Source organism: Amblyraja radiata, chromosome 7 (genome assembly GCF_010909765.2).
Source record: "Amblyraja radiata isolate CabotCenter1 chromosome 7, sAmbRad1.1.pri, whole genome shotgun sequence".
Classification (NCBI taxonomy): Eukaryota; Metazoa; Chordata; class Chondrichthyes; order Rajiformes; family Rajidae; genus Amblyraja; species Amblyraja radiata.
In genome coordinates this window covers 15,700,601-15,717,850 of record NC_045962.1, presented here as the reverse complement: position 1 = coordinate 15,717,850, position 17,250 = coordinate 15,700,601, and the positions used below count along the sequence as shown (strand labels likewise).

The following is a 17,250-nucleotide window of genomic DNA, read 5'->3' as shown; positions in this document are numbered from 1 at the left end:
CTTTCCACCTTCCAGAGACCACCTCCTCCGCAAAAGAGATGCCTTCAAGGTCAGGTTCATAATTGCCTTTGATCATCTGCAGCCCTGATCTCGCCTGACACCAAAACCCCCTTTTCCATTGGTTTCATAGTCAAACCTCATAACTCTCTACTCTCATCATTGCAATCACTGATAATCTTTGATAACCTTCTTTCACTCTCACCCACATCTGCTTCCGCCTCCTAACAAGACTTCCTTCTATGTCTGTCTCTATAAAAATAGCTCTTCCTAAATGCCTAAAGTTCCCTAAAGGGCCTGTCCCACTTGGGTGTCATTTGCGCGTCACGCAGGGGGCGCGCGAGGATTTTGAGAATCCCAAAATCCTGGGGCATCGCGCGCTACCGTGCGTCACTGCCTACGCCACCACGCCTCACCAGGCGCATTGCGTGTGTAATGCACGCCATGTCTCGCCATGCCATTGCGCGTGTAATGCACGCCATGTCTCGCCATGCCATTGCGCGTGTAATGCACGTCACGATCGCGCGCTGTGTTTTGTGACGCATAAATGATTTCGCGCAAATGACGCCCAAATGGGACAGGCCCTTAAGACTGCATAAAGCAGCGGGACAATCTGGAATACTAAATGCAAACCATGGCTCATTACTTCTGTGTGAATGAAAGGTTTACTGCACTTTAACAACTGCATAAAAATACTAAAATACAAGTTCTGATAATAGTGAATGGCTGGCTGTGATTGATTAATTTCTTGTCAATCAAGCAATAATGTTAAATGCATAAACTTCCATTCGCTGCATTTGTATCTGGAGAAGTTAGAAGTTGCTATACTTTCTCACTATCTGTTCTATAAATGGTCTTGGTTTCCTGAATAGTAAACAAATGGGAAGACCCCAGGACCAGATGGTTTTAGTAATGAATTTTATAAAAGATTTCAGGAGTCAATTGTACCAAGATTATTCAATTTATACATGCAGGCTTATACCGAAAATAAACTACCAGAAACCCTAGCAGAAGCAACAATAACGCTTATACCAAAAAAAGATAAAGATTTAGATGAACCGGGTTCTTATAGAGTTATTTCACTTCTAAATACGGATCAGAAAATTTTAGCAAAGATTCTAGCTAGAAGACTAAATAATTATATTAACAATTTAATAAATACGGATCAAACGGGATTTATACCCAAAAGACAATCATTTAATAATTTGAGAAGGCTTTTCAATATAATGTACTCTCACAATGAGGACAATGAAGATATTTCAGTTGTTACGCTGGATGCAGAGAAGGCATTTGATCAGGTAGAATGGCAGTATTTATACAAGGTACTCCAAAAATTTAACACGGGAGAGAATTTTATTAGATGGGTTAAACTACTTTACGATAGACCTACGGCAAGAATATTAACTAACAATATACTATCTCCAAAATTTTACTTATCAAGGGGTAATAGGCAAGGTTGTGCCTTATCACCATTGCTATTTGCCCTTATGATAGAACCGCTGGCCGAAAGGATTAGAAATCACCCGAATATTCACAGATATAACACTAAGGACTCAAAAAATAAAATTTCATTATACGCTGATGATATCCTTTTATATATTACTAATACACAAACGAGTATACCCACATTATTAACATTAATTGAGGAATTCGGCTCTTTTTCAGGATATAGAATAAATTGGAATAAAAGCGAAATTATGTCTTTAAAACCACAGGATTCGAGACACTTACTAAAATTCCCCTTCAAAATTGCAACAGAAAAATTCAAGTATCTGGGTATTCAAATTACGAGAAGACATAAATCATTATTTAGTGCCAATTTTATGCCACTATTAAATAAACTGAATGATATGATTAAATTTTGGAAAACGCTCCCGCTCTCATTGATAGGTAGAATTAACGCTATAAAAATGATTTTCTTACCACAATTAATATATTTGTTTCAAGCGATCCCAATATATATTCCAAAATACTTTTTCAAAAATTACAGAGCACACAGAATTCAACGAAAGCATTTGTGTAAACCTAAAGAAGTTGGGGGTTTATCATTACCTAACTTTATGTATTACTACTGGGCAGTGCATATTAAGAAAATAATGTACTGGATGGATAGTTCCACCCAGCAGTTGGAGTGGATAAGAATGGAGAAAGAGGAGTGCTGTCCGCACGATATAGGAACGATCTTGCTCTCACTGATAAAATTGAATAGTATAATATATAAGAAGAACCCAATTATTCACAATACAATAAGAATTTGGAAACAAATAAAAGTATCCTTGAAATTAAATAATCTATCAGTATTAACCCCACTAGTGAACAACCCCGCATTCAAACCATCTCTCATCGACAATACATATCAACAATGGGATAGACTGGGGATTAGGAAAGTAGGGGATATGTATGAATTGGGCAAACTGTTATCATTTCAACATTTAAAATTAAAATTTAAACTGAAGGATAATCAATATTTTAAATATATACAGATATGTGACTTTATGAAGAAATATATACATAGATTTCAAACTATATTTTTAGACCCTTTAGAAGAAGCAATGAATATTAAGGCTGATTCACAAAAACTAATATCATACTTTTATAATAATATATTAAATAGAGAATTACCCTCAACAGAAGCACTAAGAGAAGATTGGGAACATGAGCTAATGATAAAGATCTCGAAGGATAGATGGGAAAAGTATCTGATGAACACACATAATTGTTCTATTAATGCAAGACATAATTTAATTCAATTCAAATTATTACATAGACTATATTATTCAAAAACGAGGTTGAATAAATTTTATCCAAACGTCTCTCCTAGATGCGATAAATGTTTGTTTCAAAACGCTAATATAACACATTCATTTGTAGGATGTACAAAGTTGAATAAATTTTGGAGCGATATATTTGATATATTTACAAAGCTTTTCAAGTCCACAATAGAACCTAAAACGGAATGGATTATATTTGGAATAATAGGAGAAGATATCAATTTAAATAAAGACCAAAATGTTTTTTTTAATTATGGGTTAATAATTGGAAAGAAATTGATACTTAAATTTTGGAAAAATACAACCATACCAACTGTTAAAATGTGGATTAGGAATATGATGGACATAGCACGCCTTGAAGAAATGAGACTCCGACTAATAGATAAATATGACCAATTCTTAAGGAGTTGGTCTCCTTTCATCGACTTTCTGGAATCATGTGATGCAGCGGTACCGTAAAGATTGCTGATTTCAGTTCATGCCGCGGATAGATCTACATCTCCGAATACAGATTTGAAAAATTCTCTTTTAAGGGGCCTTCTCTTCTATTTCTACTTTCTACTTTTTTTTTTTTTATATACACACTTCACGTTTTTCTATTCTTTACCATCTATTTTTCCTCTTTTTCCCCTTTCTATTGTTTTCTTTTTCTTGTCTTGCTTACTTCCTTCTTAAAACATAAAAGTAGAGGTTGTACATAGAATGGATTACGGTATGACATAGTTGGCACCTAAAATTAGGTTCCACTGTACTGTTTTGTACTGTATTAACTTCTAATAAAATAAACAAAACAACCACAAAAAAAAGACTGCATAAAGCAGCAGGACAATCTGGAATACTCAATGCAAACTGTGGCTCATTACTTCTGTGTGAATGAAAGGTTTACTGCACTTTAACAACTGCATAAAAATACTAAAATACAAGTTCTGATAATAGTGAATGGCTGGCTGTGATTTATTCATTTCTTGGCAATCAAGCAATAATGTTAAATGCATAAACTTCCATTTGCTGCATTTGTATCTGGTGAAGTTAGAAGTTGCTATATTTTCTCACTATCTGTTCTATAAATGGTCTTGGTTTCCTGAACAGTAAACAATTTGCTGAGTGTCATATGCCCGCCCCCATCTCCAACCCAATGGCTGGCGTTGTTGCTTATAAATACTCTGTTTGTAAAATCCCAACTACTTTGTCTCTGCCTGTTCCACAACTAACAATATGTTCAACTCCACCAGTGTCGCTATTTCTTCTTTAGCTTCATTGTCTTTCACTTTGGTCACCCGTCCCCACTGTTGATGAGAGAGAGAGACTTGAATGGATATGGTGGGCAACTGATATTGCCACTGGTCCCAAGATTGGACTGGCCCATATAAACCACAATTAACACTACGTTAGCCAACATTTAATTAATGGTTCTCCCTCCTAATCCACCCGTATTAATACAATTTGCTGAATGTCATTGGTCCGTGTGGTATTCCTCTACCCATCCTTGAAATATGCAGACACCAGCCCTTTTCTCAACACACATATTCTAAACTCTCACTCTTTCAACCAAACTTCCCTTTGCCCTTCCAGATCCAAGAAATTTTAGTTATCATTCAAATCCATGTGAACCTTCCATCGAGTTCCACATCTATATTTCTCTAATCAGATCTGCATAACACTGAAACAACTTTTACCAAAGTCACAGATAATCACATGTGAGACCAGGACAGATTCACTAGGCATCACTCTGTAGCCTTTTACGTGGCTAATTACACAATTTTCCTTCAGCACCGTTCCATGGTTTTCAAGCTGGTGGGACTGTTCCAGTGTGGTAATCCAGTCATAATAGAAAAATTAGATGGAATCAAATCTATTAGATTGTTGATCCCCTTGATCTATCTTTAGCCTTTTATTTTTCATGAATATGCTTCTCCTAAGAAATTGTGCAGCCATTTAGAAACACCAAATATAGAAAGACCAAGGGCCTTGATCCCCTTCGTAAACTTATCTCCTAAAGCACAATTCTATCATTCTCCCTGGCTCCATTCTCACATCGCTTTCAGCTGTTGCTGAAACCTTGTGTTACTTCTACACATACAGTAACTGCTGCATACCCCTTAGTTGACTTTTCCCCACCAACCCAAAGTCATCCATTTCCCCAAGTCTTGTTGACATTTCATTCACCCATCCTGGCCAAATAATGTTTCAATTTTAATATTCTTATCCTTGCATTCAAATGCCTCTGTTGCCTCATCACTCTCGATCCTGTAATCCCTTCTGGTTCTGGCCTCTTGAACATTCACTGTTCTAATTGCTCTAACTTTGGTACTACAATGCTACAATTGTCAAGCCCCTAAGCACTGGAATTCCCTCCTTAAACATTCTCTATATCTAACTTTACTCTTTAAGATGTTTCTTAGACTCTATTTCTTTAACTAAGCATTGGTTCCATCTACTCTCACATCTCCTATTGCCAGGAAATGATGTGCAGGGAACTTGAAGCAAGAGGCAAAGGCGGGCTCATCCATCAGTGAAGGTCTGTTTTCATAGAGTCCACAGAGATGCCACATCCTCCCTAGGTCTCTCACTTAGGCAAAGTATTCACAAGTTTGGATTTCCAAGGCTTTCATCATTGAGATATGTGACATTTTGGGCAAAAGAAACTTCTACCACAGTCTCATGCACAAATTTATCTCTCAGTTTCCTGATCATAGGGTCTTGCTTCACAGCTATAGGTAATCTCTGCCCTGTCTCCCAACTTGTCACATGAGGGAGATCACCCAGGGTCTTTTATCCCAAAGAAATGATTTCACCTGCCTTGAATGGGACAGGAATGAAGACACTGAGATTTGCCAACATGGACCAAGTGACTCTACACTACAATCCTTATACCAACACGAGAGACCAATTAACAGTCAGGAGGACCAGTTGACACGGAAAACCCCATCAAATTTTTGTGCATTCCATCTGCAATCAATAGAAGGCTTTGTTGGAAATGTTCTATGTTTCTCTGTTTCCTGCAACGGTGCCTTGTTAAAAGAACCATGGCCTTCTGGGAAATAAGGGAAGTAAGATAACGGAAGTGTTTGTGAGGGAACATTTTGGGACCAGTGACCATAATTCTACTAGTTTTTAAATAATTATGGGAAAGGGTGTTACAGGTTGCAGTCCACACTTGAGGCAAGGTCAATTTTGATGGTATTGGACAGGATCTTTCGAAAGTTGATTGGGGGAGGCTGTTTGGAGTTGGAAATGTTGGTAAGTTGAGGGTTTTAAATGCGAGACAACAAGAAATAATAATAATGGATGGGATTTATATAGCGCCTTTCTAATACTCAAGGCGCTTTACATCGCATTATTCATTCACTCCTCAGTCACACTCGGTGGTGGTAAGCTACTTCTGTAGCCACAGCTGCCTTGGGGAAGACTGACGGAAGCGTGGCTGCCAATCTGCGCCTACGGCCCCTCCGACCACCACCAATCACTCACACACATTCACACACATTCACACACAGGCAAAGGTGGGTGAAGTGTCTTGCCCAAGGACACAACGACAGTATGCACTCCAAGCGGGATTCGAACCGGCTACCTTCCGGTTGCCAACCGAACACTTAGCCCATTGTGCCATCTGTCGTCCCAAAGAAATGAGGGCCAGCACATTCCTGTTTGAGTGAGGGCAAACGAGGCAGGAATAGGAAACAATGGATGTTGAGATATTGATTAGAGAATTGAGGCTCTGGCCAAGAAACAGGAGACATAAGTTAGGTACAGGCATCAGGGATCGTGATTCTCTTGAGGAGTATAGAGGGAGTAGGAGTACAATTAAGTGGGAGATCAGGTCAAAAATGGAGCATGAGATAGCTTTGGCAGATAAGGCAACACCAAATCCAAAGAGATACTCTCGTATGTTAAGAGCAAAAGGTTAACTAGAGAGAAAATTAGGACTTAAAGATCAATTTGGTAATTTCTGTGTGTAGCCACAGGAAATGGGCGAGGTGTTAAATGACTATTTTGATTCTATGAATACAATAGAAAATGACAAGGAAGTTGGTGAACTCAAGAAAGTTCTCCAATTTCAGGCAGTCCTTGCTTTCTCCCACCTTCCCCTCCCCTTCCCAGCTCTCCCACAGCCCACCGTCTCCTCCTCTTTCTTTCTTCGCCTTACATCAGTGGTGGGTAAGTTATTGGAGGTTATTCCGAGTGATAGGATCTACATGTATTTGGAAAGGCAAGGACTGATTAAGGATAGTCAGCATGTCTTTGTAGATGGGAAACCATGTCTCATCAAAAAGGTGACCAAATAGATTAATGAGGGCAATGTAGCCTTTGACAAAGAACCGTATGGTATGCTGATCTGGATAGTAAGATTACATAGTATCCACGATAATAATAATAATAATAAATTTTATTTATGGGCGCCTTTCAAGAGTCTCAAGGACACCTTACAAAAATTTAGCAAGTAGAGGAAAAACATGTAAGCGGAATGAAATAAATAGTAGAGACATGACTAGTACACAAATTAAAGACAGAATTCAATTCAAAACACAATATGAGGCAATTCAAGCACAGATGAAAAGGGAGGGGGACGTGGGGCTAAGGATAGGCAGAGGTGAAGAGATGGGTCTTGAGGCGGGACTGGAAGATGGTGAGGGACACGGAATTGCGGATCAGTTGGGGGAGGGAGTTCCAGAGCCTGGGAGCTGCCCTGGAGAAGGCTCTGTCCCCAAAACTGCGGAGGTTGGACTTGTGGATGGAGAGGAGACCGGCTGATGTGGATCTGAGGGACCGTGAGGGTTGGTAGGGGGAGAGGAGGTCAGTGAGATATGGGGGGGGGGGGGCAGATGGTGGAGGGCTTTGCAGGTGAGGACCAGGATTTTGTAGGTGATCCGGTGGGAGATGGGAAGCCAGTGAAGTTGTTTGAGGACTGGAGTGATGTGATGCCAGGATTTGGTGTGGGTGATGAGTCGGGCGGCTGCATTCTGGACCAGTTGGAGTCGGTAGATGTAGGTGGAGCTGATGCCAAGGAGAAGTGAGTTGCAGTAGTCCAGTCGGGAGGAGATGAAGGCATGGATGAGTCTTTCAGCAGCGGGAGGTGTGAGAGAGGGTCTGAGTTTGGCGATGTTGCGGAGGTGAAAGAAGGAGGTTTTAATGACATGGCGGATGTGAAGCTCAAGGGAGAGGGTGGAATCAAAGATCACGCCAAGGTTGCGGGCCTGGGGAGATGGGGAGACAGTGGTGCCGTCGATGGTGAGAGTGGGGTTATTGATTTTGCTGAGTGTGGATTTGGAGCTTATGAGGAGGAATTCTGTTTTATCGCTGTTGAGTTTGAGGAAGTTATGTTGCATCCAGGTTTTTATAGCTGACAAACAGGAGTTGATATGGGAGAGGGGGGGGGGGGGGGGGGGTTGTGGGGGGATTTGGTGCCGAGGTAGATCTGGGTGTCATCGGCGTAACAGTGGAAGTCCAGGTTGAAGTGGCGGAGTATCTGACCAAGGGGGAGGATGTAGATGATGAAGAGGAGGGGGCCGAGTACGGAGCCTTGGGGAACGCCTTGAGTGACTGTGGCTGTAGCAGAGGTGTGGTTATGGAGAGAGATGAAGTGGGATCTGTTGGAAAGGTAGGAACAGAGCCAGCTGAGTGCAGAACCTTCAATGCCAAGGTCCCCAAGTCTGGTAAGCAGGATGTTATGGTTCACTGTATCGAAGGCTGCACTCAGGTCGAGGAGGATGAGGATGTTGAGGAAACCAGTGTCAGCAGAGGTGAGGAGGTCGTTGAGGACTTTGATGAGAGCAATTTCTGTGCTATGGAGGGGGCGAAAGCCAGATTGGAGGGGTTCAAATAGGTTATACGCAAGGAGGTGGGAATGAAGTTGTGACGCAACGATACGCTCCAGGGTTTTTGAAAGAAAGGGGAGGTTTGAGATTGGGCGGTAGTTAATGAGAGAGGAGGGATCAAGACCAGGTTTCTTTAAGATTGGTGTGACAGCAGCAGTTTTGAAAGCGGAGGGGACAATGCCTTGGGACAATGAGGAGTTGAAGAGATTAGTGAGGTAGGGGCAGAGAACGGGGAGGCAGGACTTCAGCAGGGGAGTGGGGAGAGGGTCGAGGGAGTAGGTAGTGGGTTTGGAAGAGCTGATGAGTTAGCTAAATTAGATACTAAAGTTGCTTGAAGGTAGGAGACAGAAGGTGGTGGTAAAAGGCTTCTTTTCAGACTGAAGGTGTGTAACAAGAGATGTACCATTATGATCAATGCTGGATCCACTGTTGTTCCTTATTAATCAGGCGAAAGTGATTTTGAGTCGTATTGTTAGTAAGTTTGCAAATGACATGTCAATTGGTTGAATAGTGGAGAGTAAAGAAGGTTATCTAGGATTACAACAGGTTCTTGATCAATTGGTCTAATGGGCAGAGGAATAGCTGATTATGCTTAATTTAGATAAATGCGAGGTGTTGCATTTTAGGAAGACAAACCAGGGCAGGATTTACATAGTAGATGGCGGGGCACCTGAGAGTGTTGTCGAACAGAGAAATGTAGGAGTGCAAGGACAAAATTCCAAAAAAGGGAGAACACAGGTAGATAGGGTTGGGAAGGTGTTTGGCTTGGTTGCCTTGATGTACGTCCCCGCTCCGGGTCGTTCCAACCCCGCGACTTCTCCAGCCCGTGTCGCGGGGTTGGAACGACCCGGAGCGGGGACGTACATCGTCCGGCACGGCTTCATGGCCGTGGGACATTCCAGCGCCCGCCGGGGGCTCCAACTTCGAGACTTTTAGACCGGGAGCGGGGCCGAAAATCGCCCGGCACAGCCTAAAATGGCCGTGGGACTTATCATCGCCCGCCTGGGGCTTGGACATCGGGAGAGACATGGAGAGCAGGGGAGAGAAAATACTTTGCCTTCCATCACAGTGGGTCCACTGTGATGAATGTTTGTGTGAATTAAATTGTGTGTACGTCTAGGAATTGTCTTTGTTTGTATGGCTGTGGAAACAGAATTTCGTTTGAGCCTCACTGAGGCTCAAATGACAATAAATTGTATTGTATTGTATTGTATTCATCTGTCATTATCTTGAGGGCAGCAGTTGGAATGTCATGTTACTGTTACACAAGACATTGGCAATGCTACATTTGGAGTACTTTGCACAGTTCTGATCACCCTGCTATATGGGAAGGATGTCATTAAACAGAAAAGAGCACAAAAAAGATTTACAAAAAGTTACTGGTCTTTAGGGTTTGAGTTATAATGAGAGGCTGGGTCATTTTACCCTGGAGAGTAGGAGACTAAGGGGTAACCTATATAAACTCATGAGGCATAAATAAGCGTGAATAGCCACAGCCTTTTCCCCAGGGTAAGGAAGATTCCAATTAGAAGGTATCAATTTAAGGTGAAGGTAGGAATGATTTAAAAGGGACCTAAAGGGCATTATTTTCACACTGATGATTGGAAGTATATGGAAGAAACTTCTAGAAGAAATGGTAGGAACAGGGGCAATTCTGACATTTAAAAGTCACTTGGATAGGTACATGGATAGGAAAGCTTTGCATGGAAGGTAGACAAAAGTGCTGGAGAAACTCAGCAGGTGCAGCAGCATCTATGGAGCGAAGGAAATAGGCAACGTTTCGGGCCGAACCCCTTCTTCAGTCTGAAATAGGCAATGTTTCGGGCTGAAACCCTTCTTCAGACTGCACTTGCTGAGTTTCTCCGGCACTTTTGTCTACCTTCGATTTCCCAGCATCTGCAGTTCCTTCTTAAAACCTGAACCTGAATTCCACCAGCTTGACTGTGTGGTCATTAAATAATCTAATCTAATCTAATCTAATCTAATCTAATCTAATCTAATCTAATCTAAAAAGCTTTGCATGGATATGGGCCTGGCACAGGCAAATGGGACTAGCCAGGTTAGGCAACCTGGTTGGCATGGAAAAGTTTGGCCAAAGGGCTTGTTACAGCTTTGTACAACTCTATGGCCTTGGCACAAAATACATTTCACTTGAATGAGTTTACTCTACATGCTCAACATTGGTCAAGGGCTTAACCATTTCTTTATATCAACAATGGTTAGTTAGCATTATAGCCACAGCCCCCGAGTAATATGTTCATCAAATTGGCATTCAGTAGGTCGTGAGATGCATTCAGCAGTTAACATTTCAAGCCAATGAAGTCCGCAAATCATACATCAATGAAAGATTCTTCATGCGACTCCAAATTAGGTTTCTTTTAAGCTAATTAAACAGCTGACCATTTCAGGAAACCCAATGGCCAGAAGTGATGCGGCATCAATGGTCATCAAATCTGAAAGAGGGTCTCAACTTGAAACATCACCTATCCATGTTATCCAGAGATGCTGTCTGACCAGATGATAGACACAAAATGCTGGAGAACTCAACGGGCCAGACAGCATCCCAGGAGAGAATAAATGGGTGACATTTCCGGTTGAGACCCTTCTTCAAACGTTCCTTCTCTCCAGGGTTACTCCAGCGTTTTGTGTCTATCTTCAGCATTTGAACTATATTATAGTTGTTGTTATTTTCATTGATGAAGATCTATAGTCTACAGCTAAACTAATGATCTGTCAATGATTATATGTCAATAATTATTTAGGTTGGTCCACAAGGTTACAGTACGTGGAACTGCGGATACAATACTGGCATAGACTGAAAATTGGTTAGTTGTTGGAAAGCAAAGATTGGGAATAAATAAAGTCATATAGCACAGAAACATGCCTTTGTCCATGCTGACCATGATGTCCCATCAAAGCCAGACTCATTGTCCACATTTGGACCATATCCCTCTAAACTATCCCTATCCATGTACCTATCTAAGTGTCTTTCAAATGGTGTTATAGTATCCACATCAACCATCGCCTCCAGCAGCTCATTCCATATACTCACCACTGTCTGAGTGTAAAAGCTGCCCCTCCATACCTGGGTTTTACTCAAAGATGTCAGGCTGTGAACTAGTGACGTACTGCAACGATCAGTGCTGGGGTCCCTGTTATTGACAACCTGTGTTAACATATGGGGGCCAAATTTCATATTTCCACGTTTGCAGACAAAAGAAAACTGGTGAAAATGTATTAATAAAAGAAGATGTAAAGATGGTTTTAGGGGGATATAGACAGTGGGTGAAAATGTGGCAGGTGGCATATGATGTACATAAATGAGAGGTTCGTCAATTTCAGTGAACAAAACAGAAAACCTTGGTGTCCTTGTATAAAATCATTGAAAGTGTATACGTGGATACGCGAGCAATTGGAAGATGAACGATATGTCAAGAGATTCTATTACAAGAGAATCCAAGTACTAGAATCAAGATTCTTATAGGCATTGTGAGAGTTCAACCATGGTTCTGTGAACAGTTTGATATCCTTGCCTCAAAATAAAATGATATACTTGCCAAACACTGGATTGGTTATTGAAACATAGAAAATTAAGTGCAGGAGTAGGCCATTCGGCCCTTTGAGCCAGCACTGCCATTCAATATGATCATGGCTGATCATCTAAATTCCCCATATCCCCATAATTTCCCCCATATTCCTTGATTCCTTTAGCCCAAAGAGCTAAACCTAACTCTCTTGAAAACCTCCACTGCTTTCTGTGGCAGATAATTCCACAGATTCACAACTCTCTGGGTTAAGAAGATTTTCCTCATCTCAGTCCTAAATGGCCTACCCTTTATCCTTAAACTGTGGTCCCTGGTTCTGGACTCCCCCAACATCGGGAAAATGTTTCCTGCATCTAGCCTGTCCAAAATTAATCTGCCTTCCTGTTCTAGCCATCAAAGTGGATAACCTCACATTTATCCACATTATACTGCATCTGCCATGCATCTGCCATGCATCTGGCCACTCACCCAATCTATCCACGTCACCTTCCAGCCTCATAGCATCCTCCTCGCAGCTCACACTGCCACCCAGCTAAGTGTCATCCGCAAACTTGGGGATGTTACATTTAATTCCCTCGTCTAAATCGTGAATATATTGGCAGGTTTGCTGAATGAGGAGTGATTGTGTCGTCCAGGCCTGTGGTCTGAAGAAGTTAGAAGAATGAGATGTGATCTCATTAAACTATACAACATTCTTACAGGATTAGCCAGGATGGATGTAGTGATGTTGGGAGGATTTTTTTCCTGACAGTGAACCTGAGAATCGGGGATCCTGGTCTTGGAATTGGGGCTGCACCATTTAGGATGAGGAGAAATGTATCCAATCATACAGTGTAGGAGGGAACTGCAGATGCTGGTTTCCACCAAAGATAGACACAAAATGCTGGAGTACTTCAGTGGGACAGGCAGCATCTCTGGATAGAAGGAGTAAAGATGAGGGAGTAGGGGTCTGAAAAACGGAAGTCATTAAAGAAACGAACGACGTGCTAAGCGTCTTGGACATAGTTCGGGAGAATACAGATGAGGGAGTGGGAGTCTGAAGAAGGGTCTTGACCCGAAACGTCACCCATTCTTTCTCTCCAGAGATGCTGCCTGGCCCGCTGAGTTACTCCAGTATTTTGCGTCGATCTTCGACAACTCTTAGGAATTGTCCACTCTGTAAGGTGGTGGAGGGTCCATGACTGAGCTCATTCAATACAAAGCAGTAATTTGCTGGAGAAACTGATCTGCTGGGAATCTGGAGCAGCACATTGCAATGGGGTTTGATAGATTTCTGGCTATTAAGGAAGTGTAAGGATAGGGCAGAAAAACGGAATTGAAGTAAAAGACCAGCCAGATCCTGATAAAATGCCCAAACAAGTCTTCAAGGCGAAATGGCATCCTTGTAAGCTCCTTGTTCCCACGTCACAATATTTACTCTCTCTTAACACAACAAAAAGTTGTACCTCCTGTTTGATTTTTTTTTTTTTTGCCATCTGCGTGCTTTAATGGATGAAATATAGAAACATAGAAATATGTGCAGGAGTAGGCCATTCGGCCCTTCGAGCCTGCACCGCCATTCAATATGATCATGGCTGATCATGGCTTATTTATTCATGTGTGTATATATTTATATCATGGTATATGGACACATTTATCTGTATTGTAGTAAATGCCTACTATTTTCTGTGTGCTTAAGCAAAGCAAGAATTTCATTGTCCTATACAGGGACACATGACAATAAACTCACTTGAACTTGATCGTCCAACTCGGTATCCTGTACCTGCCTTCTCTCCATACCCCCTGATCCCTTTAGCCACAAGGGCCACATCTAACTCCCTCTTAAATATAGCCAATGAACTGGCCTCAACTACCTTCTGTGGCAGATAATTCCACAGATAATCACCACTCTCTGTGTGAAAAATGTTTTCCTCATCTCATGAAAACGCCACGCAGACAGAAAGTTGACCCAATTGAGGCATCAACATCACAGGTTCGACGAAATCTGAAGGGATTTCCCTTTGACAACGACCCCAGTTCACGCACCACACCAGAAACATTCTGAATAAATCCTGACCGAGTGCAATTGTGAAAATCGAGTGGGCCACGGTGGAATTTCCGTACGTTTGATGAAAATGTAACGGACTGCTGCAAGATAAGTAGGTTATTAACAGCACCGCACTATTGAAAGGAACAAAGGGGTCTGTCTGTATTGCTATCAATGATTCCACGGTGTAAGTGGAACAGTTCACCCACACCACTCAGGCACCGTTTTGCTTGTGCGAAAACCAAGCATTAGTCCATAATGAATGTATTATTTTCACAGCAAACCTGCAAATTATACTCAATCTTATTGTTATTCTCCGGAACACTTGGTATTGAATCAACACAATAAACCATTCCTGATGTGTAAGAAGGAACTGCAGATGCTGGTTTACACCGAAAATAGACACCAAAAGCTGGAGTAACTCAGCGGACAGGCAGCATCTTTGGAGAGAAGGAATGGGTGACGTTTAAAGGTCAATTCCTGATTCTCTGCTTGGAAGTATTTCACGAATATTGGAGTAAAGAGTATTTTCAAACACATATTTTCCTTTGGAACTAAAGCCCATTGATTTACAACGGGTGGCGGTTCGGCAAATTGGAATGAATCAGAGGAAAATATCCATTTAACTGATACGTTAGATTGAAATCCTTAAAGATGACTGCGGATTGTCCCAGAAGTAAAATCTAACGGAAGGAAAGTTGAGAAGAGAGGAACGGAGGTGAATACTAATGGACATTCAACTTTCAGACGAAAAACAAAACGAATCACCAAATAAATAATAGAGACAAAAAGCTGGAGTAACTCAGCGGGACAGGCAGCATATCTGGAGAGAAGGAATGGGTGACGTTTCGGGTCGAGACCTCACCCATTCCCTCTCTCCACAAATGCTGCCTGTCCCGCTGAGCTACTCCAGCATGTTGTGTCTATCTTCGGTTTAAACCAGCATCTGCAGTTTCTTCCTACACCAAATAAAGTATAATGTTTACACCTGCGTCTGTCACTCACCTTCCAATTTCTTTTCAATGAGTCGCACCGTGTGTGTTTGTTGCAATGGGGGCAGTCAGTACGCGTACATGCATCAGCCAGGGGACTGGCTGTTGTGCATCTGTGGAGTGGAACAGACTACGTGTTTCCCGTTTTTGCTCAGCTTGCGAAGTGACGAGTGTCTGTTCCGTCACCGATGATTCACAGCGAGCGCTGCACCGCCAGCGCCCACATTCACAGCGAGCGCCCCATTCACAGCGAGCGCCCCATTCACAGCGAGCGCCCCATTCACAGCGAGCGCCACATTCACAGCGAGCGCCCACATTCACAGCGAGCGCCCCATTCACAGCGAGCGCCCCATTCACAGCGAGCGCCCCATTCACAGCGAGCGCCCCGTTCACAGCGAGCGCCCCATTCACAGCGAGCGCCCCATTCACAGCGAGCGCCCCATTCACAGCGAGCGCCCCATTCACAGCGAGCGCCCCATTCACAGCGAGCGCCCCATTCACAGCGAGCGCCCACATTCACAGCGAGCGCCCCGTTCACAGCGAGCGCCCACATTCACAGCGAGCGCCCCGTTCACAGCGAGCGCCCCATTCACAGCGAGCGCCCCATTCACAGCGAGCGCCCCATTCACAGCGAGCGCCCCATTCACAGCGAGCGCCCCATTCACAGCGAGCGCCCACATTCACAGCGAGCGCCCACATTCACAGCGAGCGCCCCATTCACAGCGAGCGCCCCATTCACAGCGAGCGCCCCATTCACAGCGAGCGCCCCATTCACAGCGAGCGCCCACATTCACAGCGAGCGCCCACATTCACAGCGAGCGCCCCGTTCACAGCGAGCGCCCCATTCACAGCGAGCGCCCCATTCACAGCGAGCGCCCACATTCACAGCGAGCGCCCCGTTCACAGCGAGCGCCCCATTCACAGCGAGCGCCCCATTCACAGCGAGCGCCCCATTCACAGCGAGCGCCCCATTCACAGCGAGCGCCCCATTCACAGCGAGCGCCCCATTCACAGCGAGCGCCCCACATTCACAGCGAGCGCCCCATTCACAGCGAGCGCCCCATTCACAGCGAGCGCCCCATTCACAGCGAGCGCCCCACATTCACAGCGAGCGCCCCATTCACAGCGAGCGCCCCATTCACAGCGAGCGCTGCACCGCCAGCGCCCACATTCACAGCGAGCGCCCCATTCACAGCGAGCGCCCCATTCACAGCGAGCGCCCCCATTCACAGCGAGCGCCCCATTCACAGCGAGCGCCCCCATTCACAGCGAGCGCCCCATTCACAGCGAGCGCCCCATTCACAGCGAGCGCTGCACCGCCAGCGCCCACATTCACAGCGAGCGCCCCATTCACAGCGAGCGCCCCATTCACAGCGAGCGCCCCATTCACAGCGAGCGCCCCATTCACAGCGAGAGCCCCATTCACAGCGAGCGCCCCATTCACAGCGAGCGCCCCATTCACAGCGAGCGCCCACATTCACAGCGAGCGCCCCGTTCACAGCGAGCGCCCACATTCACAGCGAGCGCCCCGTTCACAGCGAGCGCCCCGTTCGCAGCGAGCGCCCCGTTCACAGCGAGCGCCCCGTTCACAGCGAGCGCCCACATTCACAGCGAGCGCCCCGTTCACAGCGAGCGCCCCATTCACAGCGAGCGCCCCATTCACAGCGAGCGCCCACATTCACAGCGAGCGCCCCGTTCACAGCGAGCGCCCCGTTCACAGCGAGCGCCCCTTTCACAGCGAGCGCCCCATTCACAGCGAGCGCCCCATTCACAGCGAGCGCCCCATTCACAGCGAGCGCCCACATTCACAGCGAGCGCCCCATTCACAGCGAGCGCCCCATTCACAGCGAGCGCCCCATTCACAGCGAGCGCCCCATTCACAGCGAGCGCCCCATTCACAGCGAGCGCCCCATTCACAGCGAGCGCCCCATTCACAGCGAGCGCCCCATTCACAGCGAGCGCCCCATTCACAGCGAGCGCCCCATTCACAGCGAGCGCCCCATTCACAGCGAGCGCCCCATTCACAGCGAGCGCCCCATTCACAGCGAGCGCCCCATTCACAGCGAGCGCCCCATTCACAGCGAGCGCCCCATTCACAGCGAG

The 17,250-nt window shown here is 44.6% G+C and overlaps 1 protein-coding gene across 1 annotated transcript in view; it reads right to left on the bottom strand.

The window, feature by feature from the left end:
- Positions 1-15,311, bottom strand: part of stat4 (signal transducer and activator of transcription 4) — a 106,165-nt gene extending 90,854 nt beyond the window's left edge. Inside the window, exon 1 of the mRNA XM_033023750.1 lies at positions 15,161-15,311. The gene's annotated coding sequence lies outside the window, so the exon portion shown is untranslated. The remainder of the gene's footprint in view (positions 1-15,160) is intronic.
- Between the last annotated feature and the right edge of the window lie 1,939 nt (positions 15,312-17,250).